This window comes from Mirounga leonina, unplaced genomic scaffold (genome assembly GCF_011800145.1).
Source record: "Mirounga leonina isolate KUSES-001 unplaced genomic scaffold, KU_Mleo_1.0 Mir_125, whole genome shotgun sequence".
Classification (NCBI taxonomy): Eukaryota; Metazoa; Chordata; class Mammalia; order Carnivora; family Phocidae; genus Mirounga; species Mirounga leonina.
The window spans coordinates 9,451,079-9,464,242 of NW_023270305.1; the positions used below are offsets into that span (position 1 = coordinate 9,451,079).

The window sequence follows — 13,164 nt, forward strand, 5'->3', positions numbered from 1 at the left end:
CTAACAACTTCAGTTGCTTACAGTGTATAATTCACCTACTTCTCAAGTGCTTGCTCTCCTTGCCTTTGGCTTCCTTTTACGTCTTCTGTGCTCAGCATGACTGCCTCTACTGTGTCCCTTTGATTCACTAGCTTGTCTATCTCTGCTTCACTCCTGCATGTGAACGTTTCCCAAAAGTTTGTTCTCAGTGCTACTCTTTCTTACACTCCCTCCATTCTTGCTCATAGCTTCCACTTCACCCATATCCTGCTGTATGACTGATTCCACGAAAAAAAAAATTTTTTTTTATGTCAGGCACCACTCTTCTGATCTCTAGACCTATACCTAAACACTAGCAGCTCTGCTCATGATCACACACTGAACATACCTCATACTTGATCATTATTGCCATACTGTTCCCCAGGTAGGATTTGACTTTCTCTTGGCTAATGACCACTCACCCCATTACCTCTTCCATAAAATTTTCTAACCCCGCCTTCTTTCCTCAACAGCTTAGAAGATATATTTCCCTTCTTTGAGTTTCCACAGCATTTAGCTCAAATATCAAGAGTAATTGGCAGGTTTAGTTATAGTTGTGTATGGATCTGTTTCCCCTTTCTAGGTAGTAAGCTTGCTGTGGGCAGAGACAGGGTGGATCTTAACTTGGAGGAGCTGAGTGACTCCATAGCCCTCACCACTCATTGGGACACTCTCTAATTATTAATCTTTCTCATGTGTACGTCTGATCTCACCAATGAGTCTGTCAGTTTATTAGAGATGCAGTCTGTGTACTTTTATATGGCCAATAGCATTTACTTGTAGTAGCAGTTATAAAACAAATATAAAACTATTTTTGGTTCCTTTAGTAGTCTTATAGATTGTGCCCATCCCCCACCCCCAAATTTATATGTTCAAGTCCTAACCACCAGTACTTCAGAATATGACTATATTTGGAAGTAGGGCCTTTAAAGAGGTAATTAAGGTAAAAGGAACTCATGGGTAGGCTCTAATCCAATATGACTGGTGTCCTTTTATGAAGAAGAGATTAGGACACAGACAACACACAGACTCAGAGCGTAACCATGTGAGGACACAGTGAGAAGGAAATTGTCTCCAAGCCAAGGAGAGAGGCCTCAGAAGAAACCAAACCTGCTAACACTCTGATCTTGAACTTCTAGCCTCCAGAACTATGAGAAAATAAATTTCTGTTCTTTAAGCCACCTAGTCTGTGGTGTGTTATAACAGTACTAGAAAACTAATATACTGTTTAACGGCTACTAACCAGATTCGGGGGTTGAGGAGCAATACTTCAATACTTCTTTTGGACTTGACAGTTGAAAACAACACTTTTTTTTTTTTTAAATTCTAGAGATGGGTCCAAAATCAGATGGGTTAAATGGATAGGATGCTTAGAAAAAAAAAAAAAATGGATAGGATTCTTGCCCACATAGTTTTAAGCCAGGGAGGCATGGAATTTATCAGTTATTGGCACTAAAATCTAATGGCTCCTGTATATTTCTTGTTCTTATTCTTTTTTATTTTATTTTCTTTCTTGTCTCTCTGTATTTCTTTCTTTCTTTCTTTCTTTCTTTCTTTCTTTCTTTCTTTCTTTGTTTGTTTTTCTTTCTTTCTGATGAAAGTTGAGCAGAGATTTACTGTTTATGCTACAAGATAACCTATATTTGACTATAAAACAAACTGTGATGTTTGGGCTGTGAAAGATTTGCAGTTTGATAGTAAGGGAGATGGGAATGCCATGTTCAATTTCTGCCCCAAGGTGGTGCATGTAGAACAGAACCCAGGGACTGGATCATCATTTGGGCTTAACAAAGGAACTGTCTAGGTGTGTATAGCAAAGAATCTTTTGAGCTGCTCTTACTGTTAACAATCTGGTTTCATATACCCAGATGATTAGATGTCATAGACATCAGAAGGAGGTCAATAAAATTCAAGCTTTAAACTTTGACAATAATTTGAGCTGAATAATAGTTGAATTTCAGAACCGAGTTGTCATGGTGAGAGCCATCGAAGAGGAATAATTATCTTATAACTCGGTTACTGCCCTGCTGAACTCATAGCAATATCCCTAACCCCATTTCCTAACTCACCAAGCCCAGATCATATTAAGTCATGCTTAGAAACATTAGTTTTATATTCTTTTATGTATATATTTGCATTCATAACCAAATATATATGTGTGTGTGTATATATATCTCAAATATATGTAATATATTTGAATAAATATGCATTCAATGTAGCTAATGGAAAAATAGTACAGGTGGTTTAGTTAGCTATAAATTGCATATTCTGGGAAAAAAATACCAAAGTACCATTCAGGTATTCTTTTTTTTTTTAAGATTTTATTTATTTATTTGAGAGAGAGAGAATGAGAGAGCGCACATGAGAGGGGGGAGGGTCAGAGGGAGAAGCAGACTCCTTGCCGAGCAGGGAGCCCGATGTGGGACTCGATCCAGGGACTCCAGGATCATGACCTGAGCCGAAGGCAGTCTCTTAACCAACTGAGCCACCCAGGCGCCCCCCATTCAGGTATTCTCAAGAGCCAGGTTACCATAGTACAGAGATGTTAGCAGTAGTTCTTTTTGCAATTTAACATATGTGACAGTCAAGCCATTTGTTTCCATTACGTTTGTGAACTAAAATTTCAACTCATTTCTCTTGGGTAATACCATACATTTTCTCCCTTATTAATCCATAACAATACTCTGGTGCACTTCGCTAATCAAAATTGCACATGCATAATAATTTACAATCTAATAAATATAAGCTTCTTCCACATCTCATCAAATGTAGATGCAATTACTAAAAGCTACTAAAATACTAAATATAAATTCAAACTAAGAGGAAATTTAGATGCATCAAAAATAGAGAGAAATAAATCAAATGGGTAACTTATTTTAAATACAGTTTAATCAATTATTTGAGGAAAATCCCCAGGGTGTTTTCAATGAAGGTGAAAAAAATGACAATTCTTCCACCAAGACAAGAGATTTTTCCAGTTATGCCAATAAGTGAAGGGCAGAGGGAGGGAATGAAGATAATTATAACTGTTCTATTTCTGATGGCAATGAAATGAAAGAGAAGAGAAAATTGAGAATTAATGAAGAGGAGTCATTCATATTCAAGACATGATGACATATCGCCCCCTCCCCTATTAAAATAACCAATAGAAAATATACAAATTATGAAAAGTCTTTACCAGCCCCAGAATCAAGGAAAAGATATCAACTACATGGCAGGAATTTAAGGAATTTCTGTGAACTAATATAAATATGGCACCACACTAGAGAAGTTTGGAGGATGAGTATGTGGCTCCTCTCTGAGCACAGAAGCAGCATGAAAGGAAGTAGAGGAGATGGTGGCCGGAAACACCTTGTACTGTATCTGAGATAGGAGAGAGCTGGAAAACAAGACAGTTCAACCACCTCCCACACCTTCTAACTTCCAGGGCATTTGGCACCTATGGCTTGGGATGGCTCCAGGTTTTGTCTCTAGTATTGCTATCCAAACCCTGCAGAGGCCTAGAAATGCATGCTCTCTGCCTCCTGGGCAACCTTTCACCATTCGGAGACACACTTCACAGGGAGTCAGTGCTCCTTCAGGCCCAGTTCTGTCACTACCACTCTGTTGAGACTACTTGAGCTGCACTGGAAGATTACAATTTATTTTATATGTGACTTTCCTCAATTTTTCTAGAGCAGTGACACAAAATTCTGACAGGAGTCAACCCACTTCCTATTTGGCTAAAAACTGGTAATGGATACATTAGATTCTTTTTGGAAAAGAGAGAATGGCAGGGGGAAGCAAGGTCTATCAACAAATATTACAAATTTAAAAACAAAACAAAATGGAAAACAGGTAACCCTTAAAAACTAGAATAATGGCCTCCAAATGAAATATATTACTGCAAGAAATGGAAAATGTGTGTTCTCAACAAGATCAGAGTTCACTGCAACCAGGATGACATTGAGGGAAAAAGTTATGAAGACCATGGCGGATTGGGTGGAAATGAGAATCAGACTTGTCAAATTAAAAATGCCAGTGGGACCACTGAATAGCAAATTGGACACTGTATCAAATCAAATTGGTGAGTTAGAAGAGCAAATGTGAGAAATTCTCCAGAAAATCAGAAGAAAAAGACACAGATGAAAATGAATAGACTTAAATTTACATATAACAGGGATCCTAGAGAATATAAACAGGAAGAACAAAAACAATAAAAGAAAATATGATTGAAGACAATGACAAGGAAAAGATACGAGGCTTAAAATTGTGAAGGAATATTGTGCTTTAGGTAAACATCATGGAAGGTGTACCAAATACAGACAAAACCTCATAGAATTTCCTAACTTAGGAATATTTAGATTGTCATGTATACTTGGGGATATGTTAACTAACAGATTCTGTTTCCCTGGATAACCCTAAAATTACATTAAATAAATGTAATAAATTATGGTACAACCATTACAATGTAATCATATGTAGGCACTGAAAGTGATAAAATGATTCATATGGGAAATATATATATGCTTTTAATAAATCAAATATAAAAGAAATTATAAAATAGCAAGTATGCTATCCCACAAATAATACAGATATATCTATAGATAGATATTGATATATATACTTAGCAAATTAGAGAAAGATGTGTTTCAGAGGAATGCTCTCTAAGTGGTAAGAGGATGATAGGTGGATTTTAACTTTATTCTCCATGCCTTTATTATATGTATATATTTAATTCCAGTATAGTTAACATATAGTGTTATATTAGTTTCAGGTGTACAACATAGTGACTCAACAATTCTATACATTACTCAGTGCTCATCACGGTAAGAGTACTTTTAATCCCCTTCACCTATTTCACCCGTCCCTCCATGCATCCCTTCTGGTAACCAGCAGTTCATTCTCTATTGTTAGGAATCTCTTTTTGTGTTTGTCTTTTTTGTTGTTGTTCATTTGTTTTTTTTCTTAAATTGCATATATGAGTGAAATCATATGGTCTTAGTCTTTCTCTGAATGAATTATTTCACTTAGCATTATACGCTCTAGATCCACCCATGTTGTGCAAATGACTAGATTTCATTATTTTTATTTTTTTTGTTAGATCTCTTGTTTTTTTTTTTTTTTAAAGATTTTATTTATTTATTTGAGAGAGAGAGAACACATGAGAGGGGATAGGGTCAGAGGACGAAGCAGACTCCCTGCCGAGCAGGGAGCCCGATGCGGGACTCGATCCCGGGACTCCAGGATCATGACCTGAGCCGAAGGCAGTCGCCCAACCAACTGAGCCACCCAGGCGCCCCAGATCTCTTGTTTTTTTGTCATCTACTTATACTGCAACCACAACTACGTATAGTGCATTAATATGAAATACTTTTGAAATACATATTTTTTTAAAAAAATAGAACCTATACAAAAATCACATACTGTTGGATAGGATGTTGAAATGACTGGTGGTTATATTTTTTAAAACCTTCATTTTTTGGTCAGCACAAATTTCCTTTAATTTTCATTTCCAGTAGGATTTCATTTTGAGGTTTAATGTGTATGAAGCCAGTATAAAGTTTTATAGTGTAGTAATTCTGGATTCCAAGTCATTTAAGATGAAAACTGAAAGGTGAAGTTTACTTAAGAAAATTAATTTTCTTCTGTAACATCTAAGTCTTCATCCTCTTCATCATCATCTTCTGCCTGTTAATCCTTTCTTAGTCGACAGGTGGATACCTGTCCTGTTCCAGATATACACTTAGCTGAGAGTGTAATAGGCGACTTTGAATAGGCGACTTTGAATTTGCTCTTACGATATCTAAACGGGATGCATAACCTGTGGATACAGAGAATTTCGGAAAACCTCCAAATCTTCTTCATCAATCTTTTGTATGTTTTGGTAGGCAGCAGTGTAGACCTCTAGAGTTTTGCCATGAAATAACATTTCAATAGTGATAAATTCTGAAAATATAGTCTTCATATCCTTTATTTTCTGCTTTTCAAAATTGTCAGTACTTTTCTCCAGATGACGAGTTGTTCGGGTAGCATCCATTGTAGTTCTCTGCAATTCAGTTTCTGCCTGGGTTTCTATTTCTTCTTCTTTTTCTTAAAATTATTCAAAATCAATAACATGTCGATCCGATGGGTTTCGCTGACGTGTTCTTTCTGAGTTAACTGTTTAGCTTCTCGATTCCTTGCTGTTAATGCTGCTTTGAGGTCATCTCGTTTCATTTTTACAATGGTTCCGTAAGCTTTCAAACGTTCAACTACTTTGGCTTCAAGTCCTTCAACCTATTGAAAATTATTATAAAATATAACTCTGCTTGTCGATAATCCTGAAGTTTGGCAAACTCATCAGGAAAGTTTTTCAGGCCCTGCTTTAAATTTGGGGTCTCTGTAGAGGCATACACATTGATTTCATTCACCAGTAGGTCCGCTTTGTCTCGCGTTCTGGCAGTTTTCCGCACACAAGCAGCAAAGATTTGGCACAGCTCTCTGAAATGCTTCTCCACATTTGTGACAGCATCTTGCACTTGTCTGGTGTGAGCGTCCCTTGCGCATGGCCGGGGACCCTGATCCAGGCCCGACGACCTGGGCTCAGAGGCACCCGAGCGAGCTCCAGGGTGCGAGCCGCCGCCTCCTGGAGCCTGAGAGCCAGCCCCCTGCGCCCCTGCGCCGGCTCCGGCGTTTCTACGGCAATGCGGCGCGTCCCGGTGCTCAGGGCCCAAGTTGGCGGGAGCGCGGCCAGGGGAAGCCTGGGGGCCACGGCGCCCAGCCCGAGCCCCTCCGGCGCGGTCGTCTGGCGCGTTCCTTCCCGCCGAGTGTGGCCGGCGGGCCGCGGAGGCCGGCGCCCGCTGGCGGGCCTTTCATTCACGTGGAGAGCCCGATTTCATTCTTTTTAATGACCAAGTAATATTCCATTGTATATGCATATCATTTCTTTGTTATTCATTCATCTGTCAGTGGATACTTAAGTTGCTTCCATAATTTGGCTATTGTAAATAAGGCTGCCGTAAACATAGGGTGTGTATTTCTTTTTGAATTAGTGTTTTCATATTCTTTGGGCAAATATCCAGTAGTGGAATTACTGGATCCTATGGTAATTCTATTTTTAATTATTTGAGGAAGCTCCATAATGTTTTTCACAGTGGCTGCACCAGTTTGCGTTTCCACCAACAGTGCACGAGTGTTCCTTTTTCTGCACATCCTCATCAACACTTGTTTCTTGTGTTTTTGATTTTAGCCATTCTGACCGGTATGAGGCGAATCTCATTGTTGTTTAGATTTGCATTTTTTGGATGATGAATGGTGTTGAACATCTTTTCATGTGTCTGTTGGCCATCTGTATGTCTTCTTTAGAGAAATGTCTGTTCATGTCTTCTGCCCTTTTTTAAATTGGATTATTTGCTTTTTGGTTTTGAGTTGTAGAAGTTCTTTATATATTTGGGCTACTAACCCTTTATCAGATATGTCATTTGCAAATATCTTCTCCCATTCAGTAGGTTGTCTTTTATTTTCATTAATCGTTTCCTTATCTGTGCAGAAGCTTTTTATTTTGGTGTAATCTCAGTAGTTTATTTTTGTTTTTGTTTCTCTTGCCTTAGGAGACGTATCTAGAAATATGTTGTTATAGTCAGTGTGAGAGAAATTAATGCCTGTGCTCTCTTCTAGGATTTTTATGGTTTCAGTTTTCACATTTAGGTCTTAAATGCATTTTGAGCTTATTTTTGTGTGGTGTAAGAAAGTGGTCCTCTTTCTTTCTTTCTTTTCTTTTCTTTTCTTTCTTTTTTTTTTTGCATGTAGCTGTCCAGTTTTCCCAACGCTATTTGTTGAACAGACATTATTTTTCCCATTGGATATTCTTTCATGCTTTGTCAAAGATTGGTTGATCATATAATTGTGGATTTATTTCTGGGCTCTCTATTTTGTTCCAATGATCTATGTATCTGTTTTTGTGCTGGTACCTTACTCTTTTGATTACTACAGCTTTGTAGTATATCTTGAAATCTTGTTTTGTGATACCTCCAGGTCTGTTTTTCTTTTTGAAGATTGCTTTGCCTATTTGGGGTCTTTTATGGTTCCATACAAATTTTAGGATTGTTGTAATTCTGTGAAAAATGCTGTTGGTGTTTTGATAGGGAATGCATTAAACCTGTAGATTGCTTGGAGTGATATGGACATTTTAACAGTATTTGTTCTCCCAAGCCATGAGCACAGAATATCTTTTCATTTGTTTGTGTCATCTTCACTTTCTTTCATCAATGTTTTAAGTTTTCAGGGTAGAGGTCTTTCACCTTCTTGGTTAAGTTTATTCCTAAATATTTGATTCCTTTGGTCCAATTGTAAATGTGATTTTTTAAAAAAATTTCTCTTTCTGCTGCTTTATTATTGGTATATAGAAATGCACTGGGTTTCTATATATTGATTTGTATCCTGCAAATGGTATCTTGTTTTGATATGCATTGCTTTAATCATGAGTGGATTTGAATATATTCTTTCTTGTCTTTTTTAGCCATTTCTATTTCTCTTTCTATGAATATGTATATACTTTACCTTTTGTTTTGTTTTGTTTTTTTTGCTTACTTTCTTCATCAACTGTTATGAAACTATAGGTTAAAGAATTTCTCTTCCCTGTGGTGTATGTGAATTTGTTCAGGTCATTTTTGGCTTTTTTTTTTTTTTGCTAGAGAGAAGTAATACATTTTTAAGTACCAATATTTGTCAATATTTTCTTCCATGGCTTCTAAGTGTTTTTATCCTGCTTAGAAATATTTTTATGACTCTAGGCTACAATAATTATGTATGTGCTTTCTTCTAGGAATGTATTTGTTTATTTTATTGATATAACGAATTATATGGGATAAGAGCTTTTTTTCCCTTCAAAGCATTAGCCAATTGCCCTAATATAATTTTTCATGTATTAACTCCAATATGGAAAACAGTGCCAAACTGTTTTAATCATAACAGTATCATAGTATTTTTAATATGTGTTTAGGCTTGAGTCCTTTCATACTATACTTTCTCAGTATTTTCTGGGATAATATTTTATATTGATTCTTCTTGAAAATCTTTTGGCATCATTTCGTGTTACTAATAAAAAATCTCATTAGTATTTTAATTTTGTCTGAAAGTTGTATATTAGTTTTGGGGGAACTTTACTTTTTTTTTTTCAATATTGAGTTTTCTTATGTTAGAACATGTCATGCAATTAAATCTTAGTTCATGTTTCTCAGTAGTTTTATGTTTTGCTTCGTATGGATCCTATGCATTTCTCAAGTTAATTTTAAGCTATTTTATTTTTGGGAGTGGCATTCTGAATTGAATCTTTTCTTCCATTATATTTTCTCATGGTTATAGTTTATATATAAGAAAACTTAATTTTAATGTTAATTACATAAATTTGTTAAAAAAATTTTTTTAATGGGTTTTATCTGGACTGTCTTGAGTTTTGTAAAATAACAACCATATGTCATCCCCCAAATAATGGAAACATTTCTTGATTTCAATTGTACACCTTTATTGCTGTTTTTTTCTTTTTCCTAATTGCATTGGCATGTCCTTGTTTAAAGATAAGTGTGGAAATAGTGGACATTCTGGTATTCTTTCTGACATTAATGGTGACTTTTAGGGTTTCTGTTAAGCATATATCTAGCTTTTAATTTTAGATACATATTCATTGTCTTCAGAAGTGTCTATTTCTGCTGTTAATGTCTTACTCCAGGTTATGAGTGAGATTTAGAACTAAATTTGAAGTTCTTTATCTAGAGGCCAGTGGGTTTTCACAGAAATAGCCATTTTAAAATGATGTGTTCACCATATTGTAAATGGTTCATAACTATAGTCTTTGGGTCAAATCTGTCCTCCATTTCATAATGTTCTTGCTCTGACTTCAGTCCAGATGGCAGCAAATGCAATTACACATAAGAGTAAAAGCTAATCCAGCACTTTTTATTCCATGAATAGGAATTAAAACATTTTAGTGCCCAAGCTTGAGCATTATGCTTGATAATGGAAGGGGATCCATCATGGAGTTTCTGCAGAGAATAGCCTTTCCTATACATTACCACTTCATTCTCCCTGCCAGCATCACAGAAACAATGGGTTGCTCCCATGAATAATTTCAAGGGTTACGTACTTTTTTTTTTTTAGCATATCCTGAGTTTTTTTTCCAACTTGTGAGAGTAAAACTTTTAAAAATGTATAACCATATGTCCAGATTTGAAATCAGTTAAGAAGCCAAGCTTGTTGGCTATTACAATGATAAAATAGGCCAATTTCTGCATCAGGTCATGGCTAAATTGAAAGTACGTACAATCCCCCCTGGATGCAGTTATTTCTCTTGTAGCCCTTTTAATAACGCACACATTTTGTGCCAAATAAGCTGATCAATAGTAGCTCTGGGAGAAAATCTCATCAATGCCAGTGTGTCCTGCATGATTTTTGTGAACAAATTAAAACTAAAAAGACATACTAAAGTGATCTCCTTCTTACCAGCTCCTGCGGGTAGGCACTGAGGAAAGGTGAGTAGGGAGTTGAAATTTATAAAAATAACCATGGCCCTCCAGGGAGAAGCAAACCATATAGAGACAGTGAAATTCTTCATGGAGAAGGATCAAAGTGGGCCCTTTTGCAGCCCTTTTATCATCTAGATTGTTGAGGGGTGAGCAGTGTGATCACTGGCTGAATGATACACCTGTCTCTTTTCCTCTCTTTCCTGGGCCCATCTTCCACAGGTCCTACTGTGGGGGCACTGGCCTCTCAGCACCTTTGCTTTATAGTCACTAGCTTCCAGAGCTCAGTGGAACAGCCCCTTCACATGCAGGAAGTAAGGGAACAGCCCCTTTACATGCAGGAAGTAAGGGAAGTATGTATCCAAGGGCGGTTGTCTAGGGTTAGAAAGTGTTCATATCAAAAACTAATGATGTAATGTATGGTGACTAACATAACATAATAAAATAAAATAAAAAAAAAGTGTTCAGGATTTCATGGCACCTGTTAAGCATGGGACTAAGTTGAGATACCCCAGTTGACCTGCCCAATAGCTGGGAGCTAAGCTCCATGTGATTGTGGCATGACCCAAAACTACACGAAAAAATTGTAATAATTATGTAATCCAGATGCCACCCTTCCTCTCATCCCCAACTTGTATCTTAGGAACATCATTTTTGAAACAAAATATAATCATTACCTCTTACATAAGGTGATGGGTAAAGGAGGAATTTCTCTGGTTGAAAGGGTGAAAAATTGGGAGTTCTCCATTGGTCTTTCCCTGGGATCCCTTCCCTACAAGGATTTATACATGATAAGCACATATTATCATATTAATGAACATTCCAATAACTTGTTACAGATTTTTGTAAACATGGTAATACATCAACAAGCATTTATTAAACTACCGAGTTTACTACTATGTTTTATGGATATACAGAAGAATATTAAATACAGGTAGTGTCTTTATGGGTTTTAGTTTAGTTTGAAATAGTAATTATTGTAACCCAAAGAATAAGTACTAACTCAGTTACTTTCCCCATCAACATGGTCATTCCACTTATGCAAAGAGGCAAAGAAGTTTCAGAGGGGCAAAGATTTGCTGCAGCCCCGACCTGGAAGTGGCAGAGCTGAAGCTTAAACCTGCATCTGTTTGGTTTGCAAGCCTGTGTTTAATTATGTGTTCTGCATTGCCAACATGTGCAACATAGCTGGAGCACATGGAGTGCTGGGTGGAGTTGGATTTGCTAGAGGTAAGCAGTTAAGAGAAGAGAGAGGGAGAGGTCCAGGCAGCACAGCCTCCTCTGGGACCCTGCCTGGCAGTCTGCCCACAACATGCTACTGATTGGCTTTTACACATAGCTTCCAGCCTATCAGAATTAGTCTCATCCTAATATTATTAAAGCAATAAATCATCACTTACAGCCAGTTTTCATCCCATTTCTACCCCAGACTCAGTTTCATGAGATGGAGGCCTAAATCTTATTTTTAACACTTTTCCTAATACTGGGAACCTTATAGATAATAAATGTTTGCCGGATGAATCAACAAATCAGTGAATCTGTACAATACACACACCTATACACAGATATAACCACCTAAACAAACAGGCATACAAATGTGCAGGCATATATACATACAGCCTAGTTTCACTGTAAGAAAAAGGGGAAGGGGTAAGAGCACATTGTTAGTGTACAGATTAGATAGATAACTCACAGAGGAGGTCCCCTGGCTCTTCTCCAGTGGATGTCAGCCTTAGCTAGAAGGACAGTACTCTGGGGAGGCTTTAAGAATACTGATACTTTGGTCCCACTTGACACAAAATGAATCAGAATTCTTTGGAATTAGGCTCCAGGAATTGATATCTTAAAGAAACATTGCAGGAAACTCTACTTTGAGACAGGTTTGATAACCTCTACTTACTTGCTGGAAATCTCAATATTATGACTGAAAATAATTCATATTTTTGTGTTACTAATGAGATGAGAATTTTAATCCTCAAATTAACTTTGGATATTAAACTTTGACATGTATACTTTGTATTTTAATTCTCTGCTAAAAGCAAGATCTTTTTAAGGTCAAAGTAAGAAGGCTTGTCCTCTCTGGCTTAAGGTCAGGAGGTGGACCTCAGGCAGGTTTATGGGTAGGTGGGCTTGGCCTTTCATCTTCATCTGCCTGTTACCTGTGGTGCTCAGAGGTTTGGGACCAGTTGGCTGATCCTCTAAGTTTAACTCTTTGTCACTACATATGTCAAACACCACAAACATCTTTTGGGAGTCTCTGGCTTCTTCTTTGTCCCCTTGGTCATCTCACTGTCTTCTACCTAAAGAGTGGTTTCCTAGACATGGACCCTCCCTCTCTACTCCATGTTGTCTTTGTGGGTGATCTTGCCACAACTTTGGCTTCAGTGACCATCAGTTGCCAATAACTCCTTGTCTTAGTTTCTTCGGGAAATTTAGGCTTTCATAAAGTGCCACAAAGAAGGTAGCTTAAAACTATAGGAATGTATTCTCTCAAAGTTTGGGAAGTCTGAAAGTTCTAGAAGTCTAAAATTAAGATATCTCTCATGCTGTACTCTCTTCTAGCCTCTAGCAGAGGAACCTTCTTTTCCTCTTTCAGCTTTGGAGGCTTCAAGCTTCCTTTGGCTTGCAGCTGCTGTACTTTAATCTCTGCTCCACCACCACGTGGTGC

The 13,164-nt window shown here is 37.3% G+C and overlaps 1 pseudogene; it reads right to left on the reverse strand.

Moving 5' to 3' along the window:
• Nucleotides 1-5,634: 5,634 nt before the first annotated feature.
• On the reverse strand, nucleotides 5,635-12,740 carry LOC118007501 (annotated as a pseudogene).
• Nucleotides 12,741-13,164: the final 424 nt, after the last annotated feature.